The 16,939-nt window shown below is 38.5% G+C and overlaps 1 long non-coding RNA gene across 1 annotated transcript; it reads left to right on the top strand.

Annotated features, from left to right (window-relative positions):
- Positions 1 to 1,933: 1,933 nt before the first annotated feature.
- Positions 1,934 to 15,985, top strand: LOC108696621. Its single transcript, XR_001932301.2, has 3 exons — positions 1,934 to 2,002; positions 15,208 to 15,376; positions 15,875 to 15,985. It is a non-coding gene; the product is annotated as an uncharacterized LOC108696621 (long non-coding RNA).
- Positions 15,986 to 16,939: the final 954 nt, after the last annotated feature.

Below are 16,939 nucleotides of genomic sequence, written 5' to 3'. Positions count from 1 at the left end.
AACTCAATTGAGTCTATTGAAACATTTATGTTGTTCAAATCTATATTTTTATTAGCATTTGCTAAATTTTATTAACATTATATAAATCAGTAGCACAATAGAAATAAAAGTTGAACACTCTATTGATATAAATTGCTGGGAGTTGGGGATATGTCTAGCATATTTGGATGTATAATCATGATAACAGACAAAAATCAAATACAGTCAGGAGGGGCTCAAAGTCTTTACCTGTGTGAGGTAGAAAAAAGCTCCTTTAGGATACTTAAAGAGATACTGTATTGGGAAAACATTTTTTTTCCCAAAATGCACTAGTTATAGTGCTGCTTCAGCAGACTTTTGCACTGAAATCCATTTTTCAAAAGAGCAAATTGATTTAATTTAATTTTGAAATCTGACATGGGGCTAGACATATTGTCATTTTCCCAGTTGCCCCCAGTCATGTAACCTGTGCTCGGATAAACTTCAGTCAATCTTTACTGCAGCTCTGCAATTTGGAGTGATGTCACCCCCTCCCTTTTCCCCCAGCAACCTGTCAACAGAACAATGGGAAGGTAACCAGATAGAAGCTGCCTTATACAAGATAACAGCTCCCTGGTATATATAAGAACAGCACTCAATAATAAAAATCCAGGTCCCACTGCGACACCTTCAGTTACATTGAGTTGGAGAAACAACAGCCTGTCACTTAGCAGTTCCATAGTGCAGCACTGGCTCTTTCTGAAAGCACATAACCAGGCAAAATTACCCGAGATGGCTGCCTACACACCAATATTGCAACTAAAAAAAATTACACTTTTTGGGTTAGGAATAAAATTTTACATGGTAGAGTGAATTATTTGCAGTGTAAACAGTGTAATTTAGAAATACAAACAACACCGTAAAAATCATGACAGAATCCTTTTAATGTAGATGTTGATACTGCATTGCTATTTCTAAGAATTGGAAGTAACAATAGGTTGCTGCATATAATTTCTTTGTATTTAAACATATTCAATAATAAACTATGTATTTCCTGTGATCATTAGGAATGAAGAAATAATGGAATATGGATAGGGTTGCCACCTGGCTGGAATTTTACTGGCCTGGCCGGTAAAAATGACAAATAAACAGTATGGCCAGTATTTTTTTCCAGCAAAGGTAGCAACACTAAATATGGCGTATGGAATAACTCCAGTGATTTTCATTTACAGTGTGCATTTTCCATGTATTCATTTATTCACAAAATGTCTCTGCTGATGAGGTTATGGTAGTACAGATCATTTAGAAACATTTGCTATTGTAAACTATCATATATAACTTAGCTACAATTACAGTATATATTTAATATATTTCCCTTTCAGCATTCAATGAAGAATGATTAAGGAACCCTCATCATTTCAGAAGTCCAGAGAACTTGAACTAGCAGTACCTATACATCAGCTGATCTAGAAGTTAGAAGTAGTAGAAGTAGTAGTCCTGGAACATCTGAGAGTTTAAGTGTCAAGGCCTAGCTGCTCTTGTAAGGATGAGTCGGGCTAAGGCGAAAGCTGCTGTGCAGGAAAGAAGATAAATGTCCAGTTTGAGGTACACAAGGGGTTAAACAGCTCAAAGTCGATATCCAGGCAAGAAGTCAAGGACATGTATGAATTGGCATAATAAGGAACAAAGCAAGAAGGTAAAAATCCAGGAATCAATCAGTCACAGCACCCATGAACACTTAAAGCGATACTGACACGTTCCTACAAAAATCATAAGAACGGGTCAGTATGAAGTAAATGCTGCACGGAATAGTTTCCCCGCAAAGCCGCATGTGCACTTGTGTACAGCAGACCGGCTGACACAGCTAACTGATCTTCCAGGTTGCTTCAGTGACGCAGGGCTGGGGGCGGAGCGATCCTTCCATAGGCTGAAGTCCTGTTTTGATTCGTAATCAGCCTACAGAAGGATCGCGCCGCCCAAGCTCAGCTTCAATGAAACGGTTGAGAAGATCATTTAGTAGTGTTGGAGGGTCAGATGAGCACAGGTGAGAGCAAGTTTGCTGGGGTGACTTTGCAGGGGGGGGGGTTTGAGGGTAAATATTCTGGATGCAGCATTTACTTCATACTGACACGATTCTATGATTTTTAGAGGAACGTGTCAGTATCGCTTTAGGAGTAGAACCTATATTTGGGCATTGAACCTGGGTACCTGGTGTCTCTTTATTTAGAATTTTCATTCCGAAATGCATTGTGATGGCATCATTACAGGGCCATGGGCACCGCAACAGAGCACTCCTGACATTAAGGGGCAGATATATCAAGGGTTGTATTGAAAATTCAAATTCGAAATTCAATTTTCTAATCTTTTTATGGTCAAAATTGTCAAATTCGACTAGGAAGTTATTCAAATTTGATTCGAGTTTTTTTTTTAAAATTCTTGTTCTGTCCTCACTACGTGTTACCCCGGGGTAGTGTGTAACTTGACATGCAGCTAAACTCCTTCCTTCATTAACCCACTGACAGGTTATTGAGCTTCAGTTTATTAACAAAGGGCAAGGTGTAAAACTAGGGGAGAAAATGACAGTGCTTAGTAAGCTTTACAATATAATATATATATACATAAACACTGTGTAGCATATTTAAACAAAAGGGGTGATATAGTATAGGGCCTAGATACCTAGGGAGAAACATATACTGTATAGCAGGGCCATGAGGTAGCTGCATATATAACAGATATAAACTTGCATATAAATGTACAAACAAGTAAATAATTATCTGCCTTTATAGATAGGCTTGGGCTATAAACAATACCTACCAACGATGCTACCACGAGGCTGGATGGGGTAGGATTGCTGCAGATGGAGATGTGCTAGCTGTGAACACTATGAAGTTGACAGCTATAGTGACCATTTCCTGGTATTACACAGGATCACATGGCAGGGGTATGGTGGCCTAAGAAGGACATTTCTATAGAAAAGGCATAATCATACAAATGAATGACAAGCTGATGCCATACAAAACTATAAACAATGCTGGAGGCATAACATTAACCCTTTAAGTGCCACAGAACGTAGAATCTACGTTCTGTGGAAAAGTAACTTGAAATGCCACAGAACGTAGATTCTACGTTCTGCAGCACTTCCGGGTTCTGGAGCGGAGGAGCGGCTGTTAGAGCCGCTCGCTCCTTTCCGCTTCGATCCCCTGCCCCTAGGCAACGAGCAGAGCAGGGGATCGAGTGGCCCCTGGGGCGCGATCGCCCAGGGGCCCAAAAACAGCAGCAGGCACGTGTCACTTACGTGTCCTGCTGCTGCAGCCTGCACTGCCTCGTCGATCTCTGCCCCCACAGCACAGAGACAGGAACAACGACGCAGATGTCTTCCAGGGGCTCTTCCTGATCGCCTGCAACAGTCTCCAGCGATTTTTTCAGGTTAGTGTAACAATTACACACACAAACACACCAACACACACTTATTACAGTAATACACACTTAGATTCACACTTACACACACTTACACATACATTTTTGGGGATTGGGGGGGTCACTTACACTCACTGCACTTACACACACGTGCACACGCACACACGCGCACATAACATGTAATTTACCATTTGTACATGCGCACACGCACATACATGGCATTGTGGCTTTTTTTTTTTTTTTCTTATCGCATCGTCTCTTTTTTTGGCTGAAAAAAATGTTTTATTGCCATTACGAATAGCGTATTCGCTAACCGTACTGTGCAATACCATACCTCCCAACATTTTGGAAGTAAAAAGAGGGACAAAAAAATTTTTTCCGCACGTAGCGCAGCAATTTTTGGACCACACCCCTTTCTGTGACCACACCCCCTAATTACCATGTTTGTTTTACAAAATTTGGCAGGTTATGAAAGTTTGAAAATATTTCTCCTTATCTAAACTGTGTTTTTGTGTCTCAAAATTGTTACAAATTATCTTATTTGCACCTGTTAGCTGTTCTGGGCTCTCTGCTAAAAGCCAATTAAGTGAGAAACTTTGTTTCTTTTTCTGGCTGTTCAGTGCATAGAAAAGAGGGACTTTCCAGTACAAATGAGGGACTGCGGGTTGAGCTGTCAAAAGAGGGACTGTCCCTCCGAAAAAGGGACAGTTGGGAGGTATGCAATACCTTTTGTATGTTATTTCGGTGATTATATTGCAATTTTGGGTATTTTGGTGCATTTTTAGCCATTTTATTGAATTTTTAGCCATTTTATTGCATTTTCAGCTCTGCATATGTTGTGTTCACTTGTTTCTAGCCGTATAACCTGTTTGGCCCAGCTAAAATATTCAAACTGTGATTCTGACGGCCGATAACACTAGTCTGGAAAAAAAACATTGATTTTTGTGGTTTTATTGGATTTTTTTGCATTTCACTCTTTACTGCCTTATTTTGTTTTGCCTTGTAAATTTTATATACTATATATCCATTTGGGGGTCTCTGTGCGCCACATAGTTTGGTATATCTATGCATATTGGGCATCAAAGTGTTCAGTAGACACCTGGTGTTCATATTTAGGATGTTTTATGCTGATACGTTACGAAATGTGGGGCATATAATGGGGTAAAATTCAAGCTTTCTGACAATTTTCAGAAATCTGATAAAAACCGTTATGTTCAGCATTGCTTTGCAGTTTGGCAGTTTGCAGTAGAAACACTTATTTACCCATATTGGATTCGTCAGAATGTGTACTTTCTGAAAATATATGGTTTTCTGGGGTCTCTGTACTGTTAGGGGGGTCTAATGTCTCATAATACACACACCAGGGGCTTATATTGCAGCAGCCAGCGCGTCAGCTGTGAAAATGTATATACACTATTGTCATTTGGTGGTCTCTGTGCGCCACATAGTTTGGTATATCTATGCATATTGGGCATCAAAGTGTTCAGTAGACCCTTGGCGTTCATATTTAGGATGTTTTATGCTGATACGTTACGAAATGTGGGGCATATAATGGGGTAAAATTCAATCTTTCTGACGATTTTCAGAAATTTGATAAAAACCGTTATGTTCAGCATTGCTTTGCAGTTTGGCAGTTTGCAGTAGAAACACATATTTACCCATATTGGATTCGTCAGAATGTGTACTTTCTGAAAATATATGGTTTTCTGGGGTCTCTGTACTGTTAGGGGGGTCTAATGTCGCATAATACACACACCAGGTGCTTATATTGCAGCAGCCAGCGCGTCAGCCGTGAAAATGTATATACACTATTTTCATTTGGGGATCTCTGTGCGCCACATAGTTTGGTATATCTATGCATATTGGGCATCAAAGTGTTCAGTAGACCCCTGGCGTTCATATTTAGGATGTTTTATGCTGATAAGTTACGAAATGTGGGGCATATAATGGGGTAAAATTCAAGCTTTGTGACGATTTTCAGAAATTTGATAAAAACCGTTACGTTCAGCATTGATTTGCAGTTTGGCAGTTTGCAGTAGAAACACTTATTTACCCATATTCGATTTGTCAGAATGTGTACTTTCTGAAAATATATGGTTTTCTGGGGTCTCTGTACTGTTAGGGGGGTCTAATGTCGCATAATACACACACCAGGTGCTCATATTGCAGCAGCCAGCGCGTCAGCCTTGAAAATGTATATACACTATTGTCATTTGGGGGTCTCTGTGCGCCACATAGTTTGGTATATCTATGCATATTGGGCATCAAAGTGTTCAGTAGACCCCTGGCGTTCATATTTAGGATGTTTTATGCTGATAAGTTACGAAATGTGGGGCATATAATGGGGTAAAATTCAAGCTTTGTGACGATTTTCAGAAATTTGATAAAAACCGTTACGTTCAGCATTGATTTGCAGTTTGGCAGTTTGCAGTAGAAACACTTATTTACCCATATTCGATTCGTCAGAATGTGTACTTTCTGAAAATATATGGTTTTCTGGGGTCTCTGTACTGTTAGGGGGGGTCTAATGTCGCATAATACACACACCAGGTGCTCATATTGCAGCAGCCAGCGCGTCAGCCTTGAAAATGTATATACACTATTGTCATTTGGGGGTCTCTGTGCGCCACATAGTTTGGTATATCTATGCATATTGGGCATCAAAGTGTTCAGTAGACCCCTGGCGTTCATATTTAGGATGTTTTATGCTGATACGTTACGAAATGTGTGGAATATAATGGGGTAAAATTCAAGTTTTGTGACGATTTTCAGAAATTTGATAAAAACTGTTATGTTCAGCATTGCTTTGCAGTTTGGCAGTTTGCAGTATAAACACTTATTTACCCATATTGGATTCGTCAGAATGTGTACTTTCTGAAAATATATGGTTTTCTGGGGTCTCTGTACTGTTAGGGGGGTCTAATGTTGCATAATACACACACCAGGTGTTTATATTGCAGCAGCCAGCGCGTCAGCCGTGAAAATGTATATATGCTATTGTCATTTGGGGGTCTCTGTGCGCCACATAGTTTGGTATATCTATGCATACTGGGCATCAAAGTGTTCAGTAGACCCCTGGCGTTCATATTTAGGATGTTTTATGCTGATACGTTACGAAATGTGGGGCATATAATGGGGTAAAATTCAAGCTTTGTGACGATTTTCAGAAATTTGATAAAAACCGTTACGTTCAGCATTGCTTTGCAGTTTGGCAGTTTGCAGTAGGAACACATATTTACCCATATTGGATTCGTCAGCATGTGTACTTTCTGAAAATATATGGTTTTCTGGGGTCTCTGTACTGTTAGGGGGGTCTAATGTCGCATATTACACACACCAGGTGCTTATATTGCAGCAGCCAGCGCGCGTCAGCCGTGAAAATGTATATACACTATTGTCATTTGGGGGTCTCTGTGCGCCACATAGTTTGGTATATCTATGCATATTGGGCATCAAAGTGTTCAGTAGACCCCTGGCATTCATATTTAGGATGTTTTATGCTGATAAGTTACGAAATGTGGGGCATATAATGGAGTAAAATTCAAGCTTTGTGACAATTTTCAGAAATTTGATAAAAAACGTTATGTTCAGCATTGCTTTGCAGTTTGGCAGTTTGCAGTAGAAACACTTATTTACCCATATTGGATTCGTCAGAATGTGTACTTTCTGAAAATATATGGTTTTCTGGGGTCTCTGTACTGTTAGGTGGTCTGATGTCGCATAATACACACACCGGGTGGTTATATTGCAGCAGCCAGCGCGTCAGCGGTGAAAATGTCTATACATTTGGGGGTCTCTGTGCGCCACATAGTTTGGTATATCTATGCACATTGGGCATCAAACTGTTTAGTAGACACCTATGTTTATTTTTAGGATGCTTTATGCTGGTAATGATACATGGACAATACGATGCTGGAAAGTTGAAGCTTTGAGGCAATTTCCAGATATTTCACCCAAACCGCCAAATTTGGCAAAGCCTTGCGACTCAGTAGTTTGGAGCAGAAAGGCATGGGTACCCATTTTAGATTCTGTAGAATGTATACTTTCCAAAAATATATGGGGTTGGGTGGTAAACATATATTTCTGTGTTTTTACCCCACAAAAATGCAGTCAAAGTGTTGATTTTTCATTAGCTGAAGTTACCCACGGGACTGTTTGTATGCGCTAACTTCATTTTGGGGCCTCTAAATGCCAGATACTTTGGTAAACTTATGAACAATGGCCACCAAAATGTTCAGAGGAACCCTGGCAATCATATTTAGGGTGCTTTTTCTTAGTACGTAATGACACATGGGTGATATGGTGCTGGGAAGTTGAAGCTTTGAGGCAATTTTCAGATATTTCACCAAAACCGACAACTTTGGGAAAGCCTTGCGACTCAGTAGTTTGGAGCAGAAAGGCATGGGTACCCATTTTAGATTCTGTAGAATGTGTCCTTTCCAAAAATGTATGGGTTTGGGGGGTAAACATATATTTCTGAGTTTTTACCCCACAAAAATGCAGTCAATGTGTTGCTCTTTCATTAGCTGAAGTTACCCACAGGACTATTTGTATGCACTAACTTCATTTTGGGGCCCCTAAATGCCAGTTACTTTGGTAAACCTATGAACAATGGCCACCAAACTGTTCGGAGGAACCCTGGCAATCATATTTAGGGTGCTTTTTCTTGGTGCATAACGATACATGGGTGATATGGTGCTGAGAAGTTGAAGCTTTGAGGCAATTTTCAGATATTTCACCAAAACCGACAATTGTGGGAAAGCCTTGCGACTCAGTAGTTTGGAGCAGAAAGGCATGGGTACCCATTTTAGATTCTGTAGAATGTGTACTTTCCAAAAATATATGGGTTTTGGGGGGTAAACATATATTTCTGTGTTTTTACCCCACAAAAATGCAGTCAATGTGTTGATTTTTCATTAGCTGAAGTTACCCACGGGACTGTTTGTATGCGCTAACTTCATTTTGGGGCCTCTAAATGCCAGATACTTTGGTAAACTTATGAACAATGGCCACCAAAATGTTCAGAGGAACCCTGGCAATCATATTTAGGGTGCTTTTTCTTAGTACGTAATGACACATGGGTGATATGGTGCTGGGAAGTTGAAGCTTTGAGGCAATTTTCAGATATTTCACCAAAACCGACAACTTTGGGAAAGCCTTGCGACTCAGTAGTTTGGAGCAGAAAGGCATGGGTACCCATTTTAGATTCAGTAGAATGTGTACTTTCCAAAAATATATGGGTTTGGGGGGTAAACATATATTTCTGTGTTTTTACCCCACAAAAATGCAGTCAATGTGTTGATTTTTCATTAGATGAAGTTACCCACAGGACTATTTGTATGCGCTAACTTCATTTTGGGGCCTCTAAATGCCAGATACTTTGGTAAACCTATGAACAATGGCCACCAAACTGTTTGGAGGAACCCTGGCAATCATATTTAGGGTGCTTTTTCTTGGTGCGTAACGATACATGGGTGATATGGTGCTGAGAAGTTGAATTTTTGAGGCAATTTTCAGATATTTCACCAAAACCGACAATTGTGGGAAAGCCTTGCGACTCAGTAGTTTGGAGCAGAAAGGCATGGGTACCCATTTTAGATTCGGTAGAATGTGTACTTTCCAAAAATATATGGGTTTTGGGGGGTAAACATATATTTCTGTGTTTTTACCCCACAAAAATGCAGTAAATGTGTTGATCTTTCATTTGCTGAAGTTACCCACGGGACTGTTTGTATGCGCTAACTTCATTTTGGGGCCTCTAAATGCCAGATACTTTGGTAAACTTATGAACAATGACTACCAAAATGTTCAGAGGAACCCTGGCAATCATATTTAGGGTGCTTTTTCTTAGTACGTAATGATACATGGGCGATATGGTGCTGGGAAGTTGAAGGTTTGAGGCAATTTTCAGATATTTCACCAAAACCGACAATTTTGGGAAAGCCTTGCGACTCAGTAGTTTGGAGCAGAAAGGCATGGGTACCCATTTTAGCTTCAGTAGAATGTGTACTTTCCAAAAATATATGGGTTTGGGGGGTAAACATATATTTCTGTGTTTTTACCCCACAAAAAATGCAGTCAATGTGTTGATTTCTCAGTAGCTGAAGTAAAGTCCTGAACAATTTGGATGTGCTTACTTCATATTGGTGTCTCTAAATGCCAGATACTTTGGTAAACCTATGCATAATGGGTATCAAACTGTTCAGTGGACCCCTGGCAATCATATTTCAGGTGCTTTTTCTTGGTACCTAATATAGTTTGGGATATGCGGAGCAGCAAAATAAAACCTTTGAAATGATTTTTCAGAATTTTGAATTTTTTTTTGAAAAACCGCTATGTTCAGACAAGCTTTTATGTTTAGTAGTTGGGAGTAGAGAGACATAGTTACCCATTTTGTAATCGGAGAATGTGTACTTTTCAAAAATGTATGGTTTTCTGGGGTAAACCGACGGTTTCAGGATTTTTTGCCTTGGAATCTAAAGCATGCCGTTTTCTGCCTTAGTGCTTTCAAAATTCGGTAATATACTGCCGGGAGTTTTTGCTGTACAGAAATCCTAAATCTCCCTAAAACTATACATATGGGGTATTGGCACATTCAAGAGACATAAGGCTTTCCAAATCAGTTGGATTTTCATCCGTAACATGAAATATTTTTCTGGTATAAATTGATATACGATGAAAAATGGTAATTTTTCATTTTTTTGGGGTATTTAGTACTATAAATGTTTTTTGCACAGGTGGAAATACATGAAAACTCAGGCAGATTTAGAAAGCTCAGTTTCTCCCGAAAAAAACAATGTATAGTTTTCCTATAGGTTTCCCCTCAGAAAATGCCCCTAAAGTGAGAGAGCACAAAATGTTTCAAAAACGGCTGGCATTTCGCGTAACCAAAATGTGAAATTCTGCTGGCACTTAAAGGGTTAATTCCATTTTCGAGATTTATCATACTCTGGCCCTTTAAGAACTCGGATTCGACTATTCGCAACCTAAAACCTGCCGAATTGTTGTTTAAGTCAATGGGAGAGGTCCAGGGATCAGTTTGGAGTTATTTGTAGCCTTGCTGACATTCTGATTTTTTTTGTAGAAAAAAAATTGAATCAAGTTTTTAAAATTCTAATCGGATTCGAATTTGAGTTTTCGGGTCGATTCCATTCATCCAAGTTTAAAAAATTTGATTTTATTAAGACATTTTGATTGGTCGAATTTATGGGAGTTTAGGGGAATTTTTAAAACTCGAATTCGAAATTCGACCTTTGATAAATGTGCCTCTGAGGCTGGTCCTGAAAAATATCTAGTTGTATGTGACAAGATATCTTTTCTTCCAGTTCAACTGTTCTAGCATTTTCTATGCTTACATTTTAGTTCCATATTTAATTTAAATTTAGAAATAAATTATGTATTAAATAAATGCTGTTACTCTTAACATACCGTACATTGGAGATTTCAGATTCAGAATCAGTTAATAGTTAAATGCCAGCTTGTACTGTAGGAAATTCTATTTCTGCTGGTTTTATAGTAACACTTACTCTATATGCTCTCTGGTCATATATGGGTATGCTGCCAATTGTACTAATAACCAATCTTGCCTGGATGAATAGCAAATTATTTTGTCTGACTGATGTGTAAATGAGCATTATTATAATAGCATTTTAACTGGTCTGTTTAGCTTACGCTGCATGCCAAAACCCTAGACTAAGGACCAAAACTATAATCCAGGCAGGAAGATATAGTGAGATCTCTGGCAAAAGTGCCTATGCACGTTAACTGTAGAGCCTTAGTATTTACATTGTGACACTTATGGGACTTTAGGGTTTATTTACAAAGGTCAAGTGCAGTTGTGGTCACACAAGTCATTGAAGATACTTCAAGTTACTCTTTGCACTCGTGCATTTTGTGGCCAGGGGCGTATGTTCTCTTCTGATCTCTGGATGTATCATGTTCAGTGCGTCAATTAATGCAGACGAACCCTGAAGCCCCCCACTACCCTGGATTCTATTATACACAGTGCCAGATTGCACATTGCAAACATGCTTAAAGAATTGGTTGCAGTCATCAATTTGGCACAGAACACTAGAAATTATGGCAACTAGATGGACGATTGCGATGTACAAGTGCAATTGCATCTTTAATGCATCAAACACAACTGCATCAGATACATCCCCCCCACCATGGCCACAATATCACTGCAACAGAAGGGAATTGGGGGAAAAACACTGCATTTTGTTGAAAAAAAATTAAAGCTCAAAAATTGGTCTTTGCACGCTTGTGAACTTTTGCAAATAAGCCCTTGTGACATGGTATTAACAGGTTTAGGCTTAGGCTTATCATTGCAAGGGTCTTGTTGCAACTGTACAGTACAACACTCTAATATTCAGGGTGATATACCTCCTAATTGTCCCATTTTTTGAGGGATAGTCCCAATTTTGACAGCTCAGCCCGCAGTCCCAGATTGTTAGTAAAAATAGCTCAACTTTCTTTTTGATCTCCTGCACTGAGCAGCCAGAAAAAGATACAATGTTTCTGAAAATTAATTAAATAAAAGCTCTTGGCAGAGAGCCCAGAACGCTCAGCACCTGCACTTTTACATTTGTAACAATTTAAGATAAGCAAAGATACAGTTGTAACTATTTAAGATAAGCATGTCTCTTGGGAAAACAGACTCACAGCGTAAAGGGCAATTCACCTTCATTAGCAAAACCATTATAAAACATGGCCCTAAAACTCCCAGAAATGTGTTCAAACTTTCCATAACCTGCCAAATTTTGTAAAATGGTATTTAGGGTCTGTCGCCATAAAATGGCTGTGGTCAAAAAATTCCCGCACTGCATGCATCAGATATTTCACCCTCTTTCTGTTTATAAATGTTGGGAGGTATGGGGTGAGATGACCTACCAGAGTTTTTAGGTTCTATATTCTGGCACCAAATGGTGTAGTTCCATACAATCATTTGCTGCTTATAGCTTTTATTTAGAAGAGATTCACATCAGCACTGTTATACAGTTTAATGCATGTAGTATTTTGCATGTATATATGTATGTGTATACAGGGTCGGACTGGGGGGCCCGGGGCCCACCGGGACTCCAGTCCAGGGCCCCGTCCCCCTGCTGCAACGCGCCGTGCGGCGCCCTTCAGTGTGCATGCGCACACGATGGCCCCCTCTGTGTGCGCACCGCGCTCCGTCTGCACACATGCGCGCACGGCGCTGCGTCTGCACGCATGCGCGCACGGCACTGCGTCTGCATGCATGCGCACACTGCGCATCCACGAAGATCCTTTTTTTTTTTTCAAAAAACAAGCATCGGGGGAGGGGGCCTGGCCCGGTGGGGGCCCACGAGGGTCGGGGCCCACCGGGTTTTTTCCCGGTGTCCCGCCGGGCCAGTCCGACACTGTGTGTGTGTGTGTATGTATATATATATATATATATATATATATATATATATATATATATATATATATATATATATATATATATATATATAACAAACAAGGGAAAGTTGTGCTCACCACTAGTTTTTAAAATCATTAGGCGGGGGTGCAATGAGGGTGTGACCACAAAATACATATAGACAAATACAAGATTCCTCTGCACTCAACCCATTATCAATATATTTAAGACAAAGACATTTTGTGCATACTGCTACTGAAAAATGCCTTACCCTTTAAACAAAACAGGGATTGTTTGTCCATATATTGCAATATATTTAAGCTGGCCAACTACGTCAAAGTCATCCCATATCTGGCCAGTCCTCTGCTCAATTTTCATTTGATTCATTAAGAATTCTATGGTTTCATTATACATTTTATAAAAGGGACGAATGCGTTTTACCTGCAACTTACTAGCTGCTTTCAAAGTAAAACTCCCAAACTTGGCTGCCCTTTTATTAGACACCAGTGGGATCACCTGACTATAGTTGTAGGGGGTGGGAGCTACAACATGGAGCTGGTCACTGCTCTTGTAGAACTATAACAAACAAGGGAAAGTTGTGCTCACCACTAGTTTTTAAAATCATTAGGCGGGGGTGCAATGAGGGTGTGACCACAAAATACATATAGACAAATACAAGATTCCTCTGCACTCAACCCATTATCAATATATTTAAGACAAAGACATTTTGTGCATACTGCTACTGAAAAATGCCTTACCCTTTAAACAAAACAGGGATTGTTTGTCCATATATTGCAATATATTTAAGCTGGCCAACTACGTCAAAGTCATCCCATATCTGGCCAGTCCTATGCTCAATTTTCATTTGATTCATTAAGAATTCTATGGTTTCATTATACATTTTATAAAAGGGACGAATGCGTTTTACCTGCAACTTACTAGCTGCTTTCAAAGTAAAACTCCCAAACTTGGCTGCCCTTTTATTAGACACCAGTGGGATCACCTGACTATAGTTGGAGGGGGTGGGAGCTACAACATGGAGCTGGTCACTGCTCTTGTAGAACTATAACAAACAAGGGAAAGTTGTGCTCACCACTAGTTTTTAAAATCATTTTTCAGTAGCAGTATGCACAAAATGTCTTTGTCTTAAATATATTGATAATGGGTTGAGTGCAGAGGAATCTTGTATTTGTCTATATATATATATATATATATATATATATATATATATATATATATATATATATATATATATATATATATATATATATATATATATATATATATATATATATATATATATATATATTTTTTTTTGTATACATTTTTTTTCCAGATTTATTATACCCCCGAAGCTGGAAATACTGTAGCTTAAATCCAAAATCTAAAACCTGTTGAGGTCATGCAGAGGTCAATGGCAGAGGTCCCATGAATCATTTGAAGATGTTAATAGCTTTCATGATGTTCGAGTTTTCTTTTGGTGGGTTTCGTCTCGATCGATTCTAACGATTCAAGTTTTTTCCCCCCGAAAACTCGATCAGTTCAAGTATTCTAGTTTTTCACCCCAACTACACTGATTTGAGTTTTCTACTTTCGAGTTTTTTCTTACATTAGAAACCATTCGAGTTGTGAGTTCATTCGAGGTCTAAAAAAGCTCAGATACCTCTAAAATTCAACGTTTGACAAATAACCTCCTTACTGTTGGTAATTACTCAAAGCATGCTTTCTAATACCCTTGATAAAAAGATTACCATATGGACTATAACAGAAGGCACTACGCCATATGGTAATCTTTTTCTGCCACTGTTTTTATTTATTTTCAGGGCACATCTAGCTACATATAAATCCACAAAAATGTTACTCTCATCTTCAGAAAATGCTGAAAATAAAATGGCTTCTGTTGTGACATAAAGTATATACATGTACATTTTGATATGTCAGGCAGGGAATAAAGGAAATTTACACTGAATATGCTGCTTTTTTTTATAGTAAGGCCTTGCCAGGAAACCTTTTTTTTAGTTTATGTAATAACTTCCATATTTCATTACTATTATATCAAGTACCAGAATAGCAGGTGAAAGACATTTCACCATAATGCAGGGTTGTTTCTGGGAGTGGTAGTTTATCCATAGCTGAAGACACTAAACACCCTAGTTATGCATAGATTTTTTTCCAATCAATATGTGAACTGATTCTTTCTACATTCCCATAGCCCATCTCCTTTCATAACTACCCCACCACCAGCAGCAGGTTCTCAGCATGACTCAGTTTTAATTTATTAGAAGGTTGTTCAGCCTGAGAAGTATAAAATAGTTTTTGATCAATATAATTTACTGCCTCAAATACACATTTCATAATTCAAGCAGCAGATGATAATTGATTGGCCAGTCTAGTGTATACTTATACTATTTATAACAATATGCATTTTGCTAATTTTTATTTTTTAGTGCTTGGCTCTAACATGGATGAGCTGAATATACAGTCAGACAAAGAGAACTGTAAAATGTGATCAGCTTACAAATTCCATGGGACCAGATGGAAGAGATGGATAATAACACTCAAAGACATATCCCGCAGTTATGTAGAGGATCAATTACTCCAAAGAAATTCCACAGGGTCTGTCTATACAAGTCTTGCATTGATGTTTGAATATGCAGCTCAACCACATCCAATCTTAACACTTTAGCCTGACATCAGTGCAGTTCTCTGCTCACTGGGGATCATTGCATAACGTAGGTGCTACATAGCATCAGTGCAATATATTACACCAAACTTTCAAATGTTCTCTTTGATTGTCTTTCCTAGACTAATCAAAGCTAATTGCCATTGGTTCCTAAGAGTTTATCGCTAAGGAACTACAGTATTTAGCATAGATGTGAATAAAAGAGCCACTTATTTACCATATCATCAACCTATTTCTATACAAAAATATACTTTGAAATTTAAATTGTTCATGAAATGGTTTACTGGAACCTCTCTGCAACTTTGCAGTATACTTCCCTAAGTGCCTATATTGTGTATATATTCATTTGCAATTCATAGTGTTGTCCTTTAAAAAACACTATAATGTGCAGATAAAAATAACGGGTTTCTTATTTATATTTTCCCTTTCAGAGCAATGTGACCTAGTATCCCCATTGTGATATCTGGGATTTGGACATTTTCTGTGATCAAATGAACAGCAGGGGATTAGCTGAGTGTTTGCAATAAATGTCTTTTGCCTTAAACATCTAAAAGTGCAGATGGTTTATGCAATTTCTTTCTGAGAGTGAAGGTGATATGGGTTCTGTTTTTGAGGTACATATTTAGTTTGTAGTGCTTTGTAGCAAGAAAAAAGTAGTTTTTGCTACACAGAATCAAAAGATTCAACTCTGAAGCTTCCATTTTGGGGTCAGGAATAAATTACCCTTTTCTCAAGTGAGGGTAGGGAAGCATTTGGAATTCTGGGATTTGTCTCAGATTATTTGTCTCAAATTGCAGGAGTAAAAAAATATGAATTTAATTGACTTTTTAGCCTTACTATGTACTATATGCAGAGAGTGTATTTAGTTTCTAGCTTCCTTGTTCAGGAATAAACAAAACAGTATAGTTTTCTTAATTAATGCAGTGTAAGAGAGAGTGAAGAGTATGGTCTTTCTTCTAAAGAAAGACTGAAGACTGGCTGGAAAAGTATATTCCCATATAAACCCTTCCTTAAGATTCTCATTGATGTATTCTTGAACTGCTCCAAGTTCTCACTCAGTAAGAGGGATTATGCGACCAAAACAAATAAGTGAACCAGGAAACAAGTTATATGGGCTATCAGAAATTTGTGATAAACAAAGGGTACACAAAGTAACAGTCCTTTATTATAATGGGAGGTAAAAACTTGAGCACAAGAAAAAGTACTGTTGGTGATAAGGTAATTCTTCAAGGAGTATGTGGATAGAAGTTAGAGATCCTGCAGAGCAATCTACAATAGGGTTGGGAGACTTTCCCACTTTCCCTTATGGGGGAAGCGTAGATGATATCAAAACAGAAACATTTACAATGTAAATATCACATAATTAGGGTGTTATTTATCAAGCTCCGAATATCTGAACCTCGAATAATTCGTAGTTTTCGGAGCAAAAAAAAAAAAAAAAAATTTGTCCAATGGTCTAAAAACTCAGAATCCGAAACCCCGGCATCTAAAAGCTC

This window comes from Xenopus laevis, chromosome 1L (assembly GCF_017654675.1).
Source record: "Xenopus laevis strain J_2021 chromosome 1L, Xenopus_laevis_v10.1, whole genome shotgun sequence".
NCBI classification, from domain to species: Eukaryota; Metazoa; Chordata; class Amphibia; order Anura; family Pipidae; genus Xenopus; species Xenopus laevis.
This window is presented reverse-complemented; position numbering and strand designations above follow the sequence as displayed.